At 38.2% G+C, this 14,008-nt stretch overlaps 1 protein-coding gene across 4 annotated transcripts in view; it reads left to right on the plus strand.

Moving 5' to 3' along the window:
• OPHN1 (oligophrenin 1) overlaps positions 1 to 14,008 on the plus strand; it is a 629,407-nt gene that overhangs the window by 543,902 nt on the left and 71,497 nt on the right. The window lies entirely within an intron of this gene.

Consider the following 14,008-nt stretch of genomic DNA (forward strand, 5'->3'; position numbering starts at 1 on the left):
CCTGAAATTGAGAAATCTGTATGTAGGTCAAGAAGCAACCGTTAGAACTGGACATGGAACAGCAGACTGGTTCCAAAACAAGAAAGGAGTATGTCAAGGCTTTATGGCTTTATATTGTCACCCTGCTTATTTAACTTACATGCAGAGTACATCATGGGAAATGCTGGGCTGGATGAAGCACAAGCTGGAATCAAGATTGCTGGGAGAAATATCAATAACCTCAGATATGCAGATGACACCACCCTTATGGCAGACAGTGAAGAAGAACTAAAGAGCTTCTTGATGAAAGTGAAAAAGGAGAGTGAAAAAGTTGGCTTAAAACTCAACATTCAGAAAACAAAGATCATGGCATCCAGTCCCATCACTTCATGGCAAATAGATGGAGAAACAGTGACAGACTTTATTTTGGGAGGTGCCAAAATCACTGCTGGTGATGAATGCAGCCATGAAATTAAAAGACACTTGCTCCTTGGAAGAAAAGTTATGACCAACCTAGACAACATATTTTGTCGACGAAGGTCCGTCTAGTCAAAGCTATGGTTTTTCCAGTGGTCATGTATGGATGTGAGAGTTGGACTATAAAGAAAACTGAGTGCCAAAGAATTGATGCTTTTGAACTGTTGTCTTGGAGAAGACTCTTGAGAGTCCCTGGGACTGCAAGGAGATCCAACCAGTCCATCCTAAAGGAAATCAGTCCTGAATATTCATTGGAAGGACTGATGCTGAAGCTGAAACTCCAGTATTTTGGCCAACTGATGCAAAGAACTGATTTATTGGAAAAGACCCACATGCTGGTAGAGATTGAGGGCGGGAAGAGAAGGGGATGATGTTGTTGATGGCATCACTGACGCTACAGACATGAGTTTGAGCAAGCTCCACGAGTTGGTGATGGTTAGGGAAGCCTGCGGTTCTGCAGTCCATGGGGTCACAAAGAGTTGAACGTGACTGAGCGACTGAACTGAACCGACCTGAGGAAATTAATATCAAGCAGTTTGCTTGTAAAGGGAAAGAACAATTGGAGGCAATGGCTATAGAGGCCTTGATTCAAGAGAGAATTGTTTTAAGGCTGGGAAACATGTACATATTCCCAGGGACAGTGAAGCTCATATGGAGGAAGAGATTGAAGATCCAAGTGAGAGAGAAAATAATTAATGGAGGGAGGCCCCTGATAAGTTTTGAGCATATGACCTTTAGATTATTTTATTATCTTTCAGGGAGAGAGAGGAAAATAAAATTGGATGGATATAAGTTTGTAAGCTATAGGCATGAGGAAGCAATGTCTGAAAAATTGAGGAACATAATGTTTACTGCACTTCATTTTCTCAAGTAAAATGTAAGTTTTTCATACTTGCTAAGAGTAAAAGAAAGTGGATGTAGGGCTGGATGCTTGAGGAGAGTAAAAAGATTTAGAAAATGTTGTGACGACAATGGAAAGAGAGGTAACCAAGGACATGTTAAAGGGCTTTTATTAAAGGAAAATGCACACCATAAATCTAGAGTGGTATCATCCCATCGGCCTCTTACCTCTCCTAAAACACTGCTCAAAACCAGTGTGTAAATGTTTTCTCCCGTTCTGTGTGTTGTTTTTTGTTTGTTTGTTTTATGGTTTGCTTTGGTGTGTAGAAGCTTTTAAGTTTAATTAGGTCCCATGTGTTTATTTTTGTTTTTATTTTCATTACTCTAGGAGATAGGTCAGAAGAGATCTTCCTACAATTCATGTCAGAGACTGTTCTTCCTATGTTTTCCTCTAAAAGTTTTATACTACCAGGTCTTACATTTAGGTCTTTAATCCATTTTGAGTTTATTTTTATGTGTGGTATTAGAGAATGTTCTAGTTTCATTCTTTTATATGGAGCTGACCAGTTTTCCCAGAACCATTTATGGAAGAGAATGTCTTTTCTACATTATATATTCTTGACTCCTTTTTCATATATTAGGTGACCACAGGTACATGGGTTTATCTCTAGGCTTTCTACCCTTTTCCATTCATCTGTATTTATATTTTTGTGCCAGTATCATATTGTCTTGATTACTGTAGCTTTGTATTATAGTCCAAAGTCAGGGAGCCTAAATCCCCCACTTCTGTTTTTCTTTCTCAAGATTGTTTGGCTTTTCAGGGACTTTTGTGTTTCCATACAAATTGTAAATTTTTTGTTGTTGTTCTAATTCAGTGAAAAATGCCATTGGTAGTTTGACAGGGATTGCATTGAATCTAGGATGCTTTCAGTAGTGTCATCATTTTGACAATATTGATTCTTCCAATCCAAGAACCTGGGATATTTCTCCATCTGTTTGTGTCATTTTTTATTTCTTTCATCAGTATCTTATATTTTTCTGTGTACAGGTCTTTTGCTTCTGTACATAGATTTATTCCTAGATATTTTATTCCTTTTGTTGCAATGGTAAATGGGATTATTTTCTTAATTTCTCTTTCTGAACTTTCCTTGTTGGTGTATAGGAATGTAAGAGATTTCTGTATATCATTTGTTTATCCTGCAACGTTACTAAATTCATTGATGAGCTATAGCAGTTTCCTGGTATTTAGGATTCTCTTTGTATGTTATCCCTGGAGAAGGAAATGGCAATCCACGCCAGCACTCTTGCCTGGAACATCCCATGGACGGAGGAGCCTGATAGGCTACAGTCCATGGGGTCGCAAAGAGTCAGACACGACTGAACGACTTCACCTCACTTCACTTGTATATTATCATGTCATCTGCAAACAGTGACAGTTTTACTTCTTTTCCAATTTGGGTTCCTTTTATTTCTTCTCCTTCTCTGATTGCTATGATTAGGACTTTCATAATCATGTTGAATAAATGATGAGAGTGGACATCCTTGGCTTGTTCCTGATCTTAGAGGAAATGTTTCTAGCTTTTTACCATTGAGTATGATGTTAGCTGTAGGTTTGTCATATATGGCCTTTATTATGTTGAGTATGTTCCCTTGCTGTTCACTTCCTGGAAAACTTTCTATCACAAATGGGTGTTGAATTTTTTCACAATTTCTTGACATCTTTTAAGATGATCATACCATAGCTTTGACTATACAGACCTTTGTCAGCAATTGATGTCTCTCCATATTAATACACTGTCTAGGTTTGTCAGTTTTTCTTCCAAGGAGCAAGCATCTTTTAATTTCGTAGCAGCAGTTACTATCCACAGTGATTTTGGAGCCCAAGAAAATAAACTCTGTCACTGTTTCCATATTTTCCCCCATCTATTAGCCAAGAAGTGATGGGCCCAGATGCCATGATCTTAGTTTCTTGAATGTTGAGTTTTAAGCCAGTTCTTTTCATTCTCCTCTTTCATCTTCCTCAAGAGGCTCTTTAGTACCTCTTCACTTTCTGCCATTAGAGTGATATCAGTTTGTTGATATTTCTCATAATAAAATTGATTCCAGCTTGTGATACATACAGCCCAGCATTTTGCATGATGTACTCTGCATAAGTTAAATAAGTAGGGTGAAAACGTATAGCCTTGACACACTCCTTTCCCAATTTTGAACAAGTCCATTGTTGCATGTATGGTTCTAATTGTTGCTTCTTGACCTGCATGTAGGTTACTCAAGAGACCAGTAAAGTGGCCTAGTATTCCTATCTCTTTAATAATTTTAAACAGTTGGTTGTGATCCACACAGTCAAAGACTTTCACATAGTCAATGAAGCAGAAGTAAATATTTTTCTGGAATTCCCTTTCTTTTTCCATTATCCAGTGGAATTTTTCAATTTGATCTCTGATTCTTCTGCATTTTAAAATCCAGCCTGTATATCTGGAAGTTCTCAGTTCACATACTGTTGAAGCCTAGCCTGAAAGATTTTGAGCATTACTTTGCTAGCATGTGAAATGAGTGCAATAGTACAGTAGTTTGAACATTCTTTGGCATTGCCTTTCTTAGGGATTGGAATGAAAACTGACCTTTTCCAGTCCTGTGACTACTGCTGTTCTGTTCATTTCAGTTCATTTCAGTCACTCAGTTGTGTCCGACTCTATGTGGTCCCATTGACTGCAGCACACCAGGCCTTCCTGTCCATCACCAACCCCCAGAGTTTACTCAAACTCATGCCCATTGAGTCGGTGATGCCATCCAACCATCTCATCCTCTGTTGCCCCTTCTCCTCCTGCCTTCAATCTTCCCAGCATCAGGGTCTTTTCAAATGAGTCAGCTCTTCGCATCAGGTGGCCAGAGTATTGGAGTTTCAGCTTCACCATCCATCCTTCCAGTGAATATTCAGGACTGATTTCCTTTAGGATGGACTGGTTGGATCTCCTTGCCATCCAACGGACTCTCAAGAGTCTTCTTCAACACCACAGTTCAAAAGCATCAGTTCTTCAGCACTCAACTTTCATTACAGTCCAGCTCGTCACATCTATACATGACTACTGGAAAAACAATAGCCTCGACGAGATGGACATTTGTTGTCAAAGTAATGTCTCTGTTTTTAATATGCTGTCTAGGTTGGTCATAACTTTTCTTCCAAGGAGCAAGCATCTTTTAATTTCATGGCTTCAGTCACCATCTTCAGTGACTTTGGAGCCCCCTAAAATAAAGTCTGTCACAGTTTCCACTGTTTCTCCATCTATTTGCCATGAAGTTATGGGATTGGATGCCATGATCTTTGTTTTCTGAATGTTGAGTCAACAATTTCACTCTACTCTTTTACTTTCACCAAGAGGCACTTTAGTTCTTCTTCACTTTCTGCCATAAGGGTGGTGTCATCTGCATATCTGAGGTTATTGATATTTCCCTCAGCATCTTGATTCCAGCTTGTGCTTCATCCAGCCCAGCATTTCTCATGATGTACTCTGCATATAAGTTAAATAAGCAGGGTGACAATATACAGCCTTGACGTACTCCTTTTCCTATTTGGAACCAGTCTGTTACTCCATGTCCAGTTCTAAATGTTGCTTCCTGATCTGCAAACAGATTTCTCAGGAGGCAGGTCAGGTGGTCTGGTATTCCCATCTGTTTCAGAATTTTCCACAGTTTATTGTAATCCACACAGTCAAAGGCTTTGGCATAGCCAGTAAAGCAGATATAGATGTTTTTCTGGAACCCTCTTGCTTTTTTGATGATCCAGCGAATGTTGGCAATTTGATCTCTGGTTCCTCTGCCTTTTCTAAAACCAGCTTGAACATCTGGAAGTTCATGGTTCACGTATTTTTGAAGCCTCTCTTAGAGAATTTTGAGCATTACTTTACTAGTGTGTGAGATGAGTGCAATTGTGTGGTAGTTTGAGCATTTTTTGACATTGCCTTTCTTTGGGACTGAAATGAAAACTGACCTTTTCCAGTCCCATGGCCACTGCTGAGTTTTCCAAATGTGCTGGCATATTGAGTGCAGCACTTTCACAGCATCATCTTTTAGGATTTGAAATAGCTCAACTGGAATTCCATCACCTCCACTAGCTTTGTTTGTAGTGATGCTTCCTAGACCCCACTTGACTTCACTTTCCAGGATGTCTGGCTCTAGGTGAGTGATCATAGCATCATGATTATCTGGGTTGTGAAGATCTTTTTTGTACAGTTCCTCTGCATATTCTTGCCTCTTAATATCTGCTGAGTCTTCCAAATTTGCTGGTACGTCAAGTGCAGCACTTTAACAGCATCACGTTTTAGGATTTGAAATAGCTCAACTGGAATTCCATCACCTCCACTTGTTTTGTTCATAGTAATGCTTCCTAAAACCCACTTGACTTCACAGGATGTCTGGCTCTAGGTGAATAACCACAGCATCATGGTAATCCAGATCATTAAGATCGTTTTTGTATAGTTCTTCTGTGTATTATTGCCACCTCTTCTTAATCTTTTCTCCTTCTGTTATGTCCTTGCCATTGCTGTTCCTATATTGTGCCCATCTTTGCATGAAATGTGCCCTTGATATCTCCAATTTCCTTGAAGAGATTTGTAGCCTTTTCCATCCTATTGTTTTCTTCTATTTCTTTACATGGTTCCCTTTGGAAGACTTTCTTATTTCTCCTTGCTGTTATCTGGAACTCTTCATTCAGTTGCAGATGTATTTCCCTTTCTTTTCTTTTCACTTCTTTTCTCAACTATTTGTAAGGCCTCCTCTGACAACTGCTTTGCCTTCTTTTATTTGTTTTCCTTAGGGATTATTTTGATCTCTGCCTCCTTTAGAGTGTTATGAACTTCTGTCCATAGTTCTTCAGGTACTCTATAAAATCTAATCCCTTGAATCTACTTGTCATCTCCATTGTAATATAATAAGGGATTTTATTTAGGTCACACCTAAATGACCTAGTGGTTTTCCTACTCTCTTCAATTTGAGCCTGAATTTTGAAATAGGGAGCTCATGATCTGAGCCACAGTCAGGTCCAGGTCTTATTTTTGTTGACTGTGTAGAGCTTCTCCAACTTTGTCTGCAAAGAATATAATCAATCTCATTTTATATATATATATATATATATACACATACATACATACATATATGTATGTATATATATATCAATCAATGTTGACTGTCTGGTAATATCCATATGTAGAGTCATCTTTTGTGTTGTTGGAAAAGGATGTTTGCTATCACCAATGTGTTCTTTTTGACAGAACTCTGTTAGCCTTTGCTCTGCTTCATTTTGTACTCCAAGGCCAAACTTGCCTGTTATGCCAGTTATCTCTCTTTTTTATTTAAGGGACATTATTTTTCATTTTTTAAATTAATTTATTTATTTTAATTGGAGGCTAATTACTTTACAATATTGTAGTGATTTTTGCCATACACTGACATGAATCAGCCATGGGTGTACATGTGTTCCCCATCCTGAACCCCCCTCCCACATCCCTCCCCATCCCATCCCTCAGGTATCTCTTGACTTCAGACTTTTGCATTCCAATCCCCTATGATCAAAATTACATCTTTTTGGTGTTAATTTTAGAAGATCTTGTAGGTCTTCATAGAACCATTCAACTTCATCTCCTTTGGCCTTAGTGATTCTTGCATAGACTTGCTTTGATTTTGCATGGACTTGCTTTGATTTTGCATGGTTTGCCTTGAAAATGAACCAAGATCATTCTGTCATTTTTTTAGATTGCACCCAATACTGCATTTTGGACTCTTTTGTTTTCTATTAGGGTTACTCCATTTCTTCTAAGCAATTCCTGCTCCAAAATAATAGATATAATGGTCATATGAATTAAATTTGCCCATTCCTGTCAATTTAAGGTAACTGATTCCTAAAATATCATTGTTCATTCTTGCCATCTCCTGCTTTACCACATCCAATTTACCTTGACTCATGGACCTAACATTTCATGTTCCTATCCAATATTGTTCTTTACAGCACTGAACTTTACTCTCACCACCACACACATCCACAACTGAGCATCATTTCCACTTTGGAACAGCCTCTTCATTATTTCTGGAGCTATTTCTCTGCTCTTCCACAGTATCATATTGGACACCAACTGACCTGGGGGGCTCACCTTCCAGTGTCATATCTTTTTACCATTTCATACTTATCATGTTGTAATTGAGGCAAGAATACTAAAGTGGTTTGCCATTCCCTTCTCTAGTGAACCATATTTTGTCAGAACTCTCCACCATTACCCATCTGTCTTGGGTGGCCCTGCACAGCATTGCTCATAACTTCATTGAGTTACACAAGGCTGTGATCTATGTGATAATTTTGGTTAGTTTTCATTGATTGTGGTTTTAATTTTTTCTGCCCTCTGATGGATGAGGATGCGGCTTGTGCAAGCTTCCTGATGGGAGGGACTGGCTTTGGAGAAAACTGTGTCTTGTTCTGGTGGGCAGGACCATACACAATAAATTTTTCATCCAATTGCCTGTTGGTGGTTGAGGCTATGCTCCCTCCCTGTTCATCATTTGACCTGAGACAACCCAGTTCTGGAGTCTGCAGGCTTTATGTTAGATCTATTGGCTACGTCTTAAAGGACTTATGCCAACATGAAACTCCCAGGACTGCTGCTTCTAGTCACCTGTCCCCATGGCAGGCCTCTGGTGTCCCACGTCTCTGCAGGAGACCTTGAAACACTCACAGACAAGCCTGGCTCCATCTCTTATGGGGTCACTGCTCCTTTCCCCTGGGTCCTGGTGTGACCAGGTTTTGCTTGTGCCCTCCAATAGTCTCTCTTTCTCCCATTCCTGTTAAATTTCTGTAATCAAATTTTGCTGTCCTTAAAAGTCAGATGCCCTAGGGATTCCCAATCCTTTTGCTGAATCTCAAGGTTGGGAAGTCTGATAAAGGGCCTTGAAGCTTCACAACACTGCAAGAACTTCTTTGGTATCATTTGTTCTCCAATTTGTGTATCACCCACCCAGTGGGTATGAAATTTGATTTTATCACGATTACTCCCCTCCTGCCACCTTTGTCCTTATATGTGGGGTATCTTTTGTGGTGGGTCCCGCATCTTCCTGTCAATAGTTGTTGAAAAGCCAGTTGAAATTTTGGTGTTCTCACAAGAGAAAAAGAGTGTATGTTTTTCTACTCTGCCACCTTGGATTATAAAATCTTTTTGTGAACTTAGTATGTGGCCTATCTGCTGATGCATGTAGCTGTATTCTCATCTTGATGATTGTTTGGCCTGAGGCATCCACCAATGGAGTTTGTACACAGTTGGGTGGAGCCCTATTTTGGTGCTGAAATGGGGACCTGGGGGAGAGCTCATGAAAGTTAATATTCCCTCAGCCAAGAATTCTCTGGCCATTCAGCATCAAGGACTTGGTGCTGTTACCACAGGGGCTCAGTTTTGACCCCTGGCTGGGGAACTGAGACTCCATAAGCCATATGGTGTAACTAACAAAAATGGAAAAGAATAGGGATAGACGAGCAAAAATAAAGACAAACAACACAAACATAACTAAACAAAACAAATGAAGAGGAAAACAACAGAGAAAACAAACAAAAAAAAGAAAACATCCAAACAATTAACCCCCAAACCAACACAAACAATATAAATAAAATTAACACAATAAAAAAGAAAAGTAAAACTAAAACAAAAAAGCATAGAAAATAAAAATTAATTCACAAAATTACTGCAAAACAAAAACCAAATAAGGAAAAGAGGCAAAAAAAAAAAAAACAAGACAAAGAGCATAAATATAGTCAAACAAGGACATAAAGAAATAAACAAACAAACAAAAAAAACACAAAGAAAACAGAAAAAAATCAAAACACTTCAAAACCAAAAGAATAAAAACAAAAACCCAAACTAGAACAAAAAAGCAAAGAAAACAAACAAAGCAAATAACATAAAAATAAACACAAAATGACAAAATAAAAACTAAAAAAGGAAAAGAAAGCAAGTAAAAAGCAAGACAAACAATAAAAAAAACAAATATACAAAAACAAAAACAAAAAAATCCATAGAACAAAAAACAAACAAACAAACAAAAGTACCCTAAAACCAAAACAATGAAAACTAATTATAGGAGGATCCTTTTGTCTTTTTAGGTGTCTGTGGTCCTCTGCTAGTGTTCAGTAGTTCCTCTGAGTGAATTGTTCCACTTGTAGATGTATCTTTGATGTACTTGTGGGAAGAACTTAACCCCAGGTTTTCCTATTCCACCATCTTGACTGCTCCGTCTTCAAACTGACCGTCTTGACTGCTCCGTCTTCAAACTGACAAACATTCCTGGCTGCAAATAGGGCTTTAGCTGGGGAGGTCCCTCCCAAGAATGGTGGCCTTGTGGCTGTGGGCAGCATTGGGGGTTGCACTGCTCTCCTCTGAGGTTCTGGGGCAGCTTAGTGACAGCAGAGGGAAAAGACACTGAGCCAGGATTTTCAGCCCTGCAGGGACCAGGGCTCCAAGCCTGGCAGCAGGGGTGGGGCCACCTGGCCCTTAGTCATTCAGGAAGGGGCGTGGGGGCACCTGGGAAGAAGCTCCCAAGAGCACGGTGCAGTGCCTTGCCTCAAGGGGCATCCTGGAGGGGCATTCCAGGCATGGGGGTGAGTCCACCCTCTGTGACCACAGCCCCAGCCAAAAAATACCTAAATGTCAGAGTTTGGAGCAGAGAAAGGCTTATTGCAGAGCCATGCAAAGAGATGGTTGGCTTATGCACCCTAAAACCCCTTTGTTGTTATTCTTTACAATTTTTTAGGTGAATTGCCAGCTTCAGTTTTTTCCAGAAAATCCATTTTTCAATGAATGAGCTCGATCCCTACTGAGTTTCTGAAAGTGTGATTTTGCTATGATTTTGACCAAGATATCAAAATTGTATTCTGTTGGGTGATTTGCAGAGCAATTGAAGGGCTAGTTACCTGTTATTGCTCTGACCTAATAGGAGATTATTTCTGTTAACCAGTGGTCAGCTTTTAAGTGAAGTTGTTACACCCTTGTAACCTATAAATATATACTGAATGATTGAAGTTCTGACCTTCGTATGACACTAGAGATGAACTCTGATCATATTTTCCAAAGACATGATAATCAAAGATTTTTCTGATTTATGAATTTATTCATATGAAGATATATGGAGATATAAAAAGTACCAACTTAATAAACATTTATCAAATTGCATTTTTCAAAAAAGAGCAAAATGAAATGTGGGTGAGATTGTTTCAGAAATTCTGGACCTTATGTATGTGTAACCTCATAGGATGGTTGTGGAGATTAAAAGAGAAGAGTTATGCTTCTTTACAAATATCAGGGATTATATGTTCCTGCCACATTGTTCTGTTAATGGGATATGACTTTTCAGTTGACATATACTATAATTTCAGTAATGTGTTTTTTTTTTTTTTCCATTTACACTTGCTCTTTAATAGAAAAAGGCTTAAACACATTGGTTTTAAGTTTCTTTGTCATTCTCTTCCTTCTGCCTCTCTTTTAAGAATATCTATGTTCTGGAAATAAAATTTAAGTGAATCAAAAGTATTGATACTTAAAGGAGTCCATTCTTAAGTCTTTTAAAAAAAGTATTTGAAAACAATTTGAATCATCATCTTTAAATTACTTATTTTCTGAGTTGGTAGGCAAGTAAGTTACAGGGCAAGAAAATCTACCTCTACATTGATCCCTCAATGGTGTCAATGATTCTTAAGTTCTCTCACTTCCAATCTCACCGAACAGTATCTATCAAAGTGCCCAAACCTAATGCTGATACTTTGAGACATAGAAGCCATTTAGATGGACAGAGGAATGTTGACTTCTATTTTTGAAAATTTTGTTTTGGAGAAATGTGGTGAAATACAGGGGAATAGAGAGGTCAGTCCTGAAGGCAGTTCTTAGCAATTTTTTTGAGGACAAGTATTTATTTTAAACTTAAGGGGACAAAATGTTGAATAGAACCATTTGAATATTAGAACTATTAAGGGACCTTGAAAACCTTCTGGTACAGGCTCTTCATTTTACAAAAGTCCTTTTGTGCATGCTGCAGTAGTGGTAGCAAATTTTTCTTTCTCTAACTCCATTCCTACTCATCTACTCTTTGGAACTTTAGTTCACACCCACTAACCTAGCCCCACAGTTCTTCTTGTCTCACTTGTGCTTTGCAAACTCATCTTCTTAGTTATACAATCTGGCACTGGACATTTCCTTCCTTTATTATTGCTGGGATCATTGTATTGGGGCTAGGAACCTCTTAAATTTAGACTTGTATTCAGGGAACATGAAATCAGGCTAGGTGCCATATATGGGGCAATGTACTTTTATCTCATTCAGTCATTATCCTAATTCTGTGAATGATGGATATTATTATTTCCTTTTTTTAAATTAGAAAACAGAGGCACAGAGTGTTGTAAGTGGCCAAGTTGAGACTTAACTCTAGGTCTGTTTGGTTAAGGCTGAACCTCAGGGAATGGGGACTTGTTTTACATGAGATGTTAAAGACAACAGCGACTTGTACTTCTCTTTTAATCACTGACGTTGACTTAGCTCTTCTAACCTTAACTCTTCTCTTGAGTTCCTTTCTAATTGCTAATTTTTCGCTTTTACTGGGTGGTAAGCTGCTTTTGTGGGCTTTTCTAGTGGCTCAGATGGTCAAGAATCTGCCTGCAATGCAGGAGACCTGGGTTCAATTCCTGGGTCAGGAAGATCCCCTGGAGAAGGGAATGCCTACCCATTCCAGTATTCTTGCCTGGAGAATTCCATGGACAGAGAAGCCTGGCAGGCTATACAGTCCATGGGGTCGCAAAGAGTCACACAAGACTGAGTGACTAACACTTTTACTTTCACTTTTCAAGCTGCTTTTTAATCCAACAAGTTCCTTCTTTATTGCCTTATGTACAGTTTTCTGTGTGAATAATTATTTTCAAAGTAATTAGAAAATCTGTTATCAATGTATGTGAAAATGGATTTTATTTTTATGTCTAAAAATATATGGTTAGAAACCATGGTTGAGGGAACTGAATGGTACAGTCTTTGCTGAAGATATAGATGGTTAAGAAAAAATTTTTCCTATAAATTGACCACTGTTCTCAATGCAGAGTTTGTGGGAACTCAATTGCTGCCTATGTTCCCAAATGGCCAAATGGGATCTTGTCCAGAAAAAAACCCAACATTGTAGCAATGTAATGGATTTAGGGAGGCAAACGAGAGTCCCTTTTAAGGGCCAGCTCTGATTTATGTTATTCTTCAGACACCCAGTCTAGCAACCTAGAGGAAACAAGATTTCTTCTAGTCCTACCCTATGCCTCCTGTCTCTCTGAAATATGGTTTCTGTCAATTTTGTTCTGCCACCAGAGGGCAGCAAAGGAATAGATGAATATTTCCCTCTACCTCTGCTTTCTGGAATGATAGGTAAGTAGGTTGGTAGAGAGATAGTTATTTTGATAGGTAAGTAGGTTGGTAAAGAGATAGTTATTTTAAAATATGTATAAATATAAATATAGATTTATACTTTATGGATTTGTATTTTATATATCTTAAAATATGTTTTTATGTATCTATCTACCCATATACATATAGATAAAAACACACACATGGAGAGAGAGAATCTAATTAAGCCAGGTTTATACATCATTGCCTTTAAATCCTGAAATGATAGAGTTAAGCTAAAAGCTATTAAAAATAACATTTGTATTAGTCTGTACATATGAGGACAGTATAAAAAGAGACAGTATATGAGAGTATAAAGTGTACTTAACTAGGGATTTGGCAAACATTTTCAAATGAATCTTCAGAAAAAAAAATACTTTGAGTAGTGAATATTAAAAGTAAAGTATAACCTGAAGAAAAATATCTTTGAGCAAAGAATGATTAGATTGAGAAATTTCAAATATGTTTATCAGTCATAGTGAATCTTTGAAAACACAGCTTTAAGTTTTCAATTCTTACTAAATCAAAAAGATCTTCACACACTTACCAAAAGCCTAATTCTCTTAGCTTTTAAGTGAGGTCAGGACCTGTTTGAAGTAAGTAAGCATGTCTAAGCCTGGTGAGATAGTGTGATAAGTGTAGGATACAGCTGTAAGCTGGGGTTTACCCCTCAGTGTTCAGAGAGCTGAAACCTTCCTCATGAGTCATCCTTTTGATTCTTGTCATCCTAAGAATTATTGTCAAGATTCAGTAAAAGGCGGGAATACCCTTTCCCTTCCTTTTCCTGTCTCCAGCTGGCACTGAAACAAAAGTCACAATAGTACAAATAATAGTTGGCATTTATCTAGATTTTGCTACTAGTGCCACTGCTACTTGTGCCACTGGATGTGCTGAAATTTTGGTATTCAACATCTTCAGTGTCTCATTGAATTCTCATAACTTTTACGAGGTATTTCCTTATTTTACTTACAGGTAATTGAGACCTGGAGGGATTAAATTTGTTATGGATTTCAAAGTCAGTTATCTGTTTTTATTGTATTTTTGGTGGCTTCTGATTTGCTTGTGTGTGTGTGTGTGTGTGAGAGAGAGAGAGAGAGAGAGAGAGAGAGAATGAGAGAATTAATATATAATCAGAGATTTTTGAGAATTTAATAAGATCTCCCAAAATCATATAGCCCATTTCCCTCAGTGGCCAATGATTTTCCCATATCATATACTTTTGTCTTTTCTATTCTCCTTTGGGTGGTCTGAATCTCAGGTTTGAATATCAGAGT

Source organism: Bos mutus, chromosome X (assembly GCF_027580195.1).
Source record: "Bos mutus isolate GX-2022 chromosome X, NWIPB_WYAK_1.1, whole genome shotgun sequence".
Lineage (NCBI taxonomy): Eukaryota > Metazoa > Chordata > Mammalia > Artiodactyla > Bovidae > Bos > Bos mutus.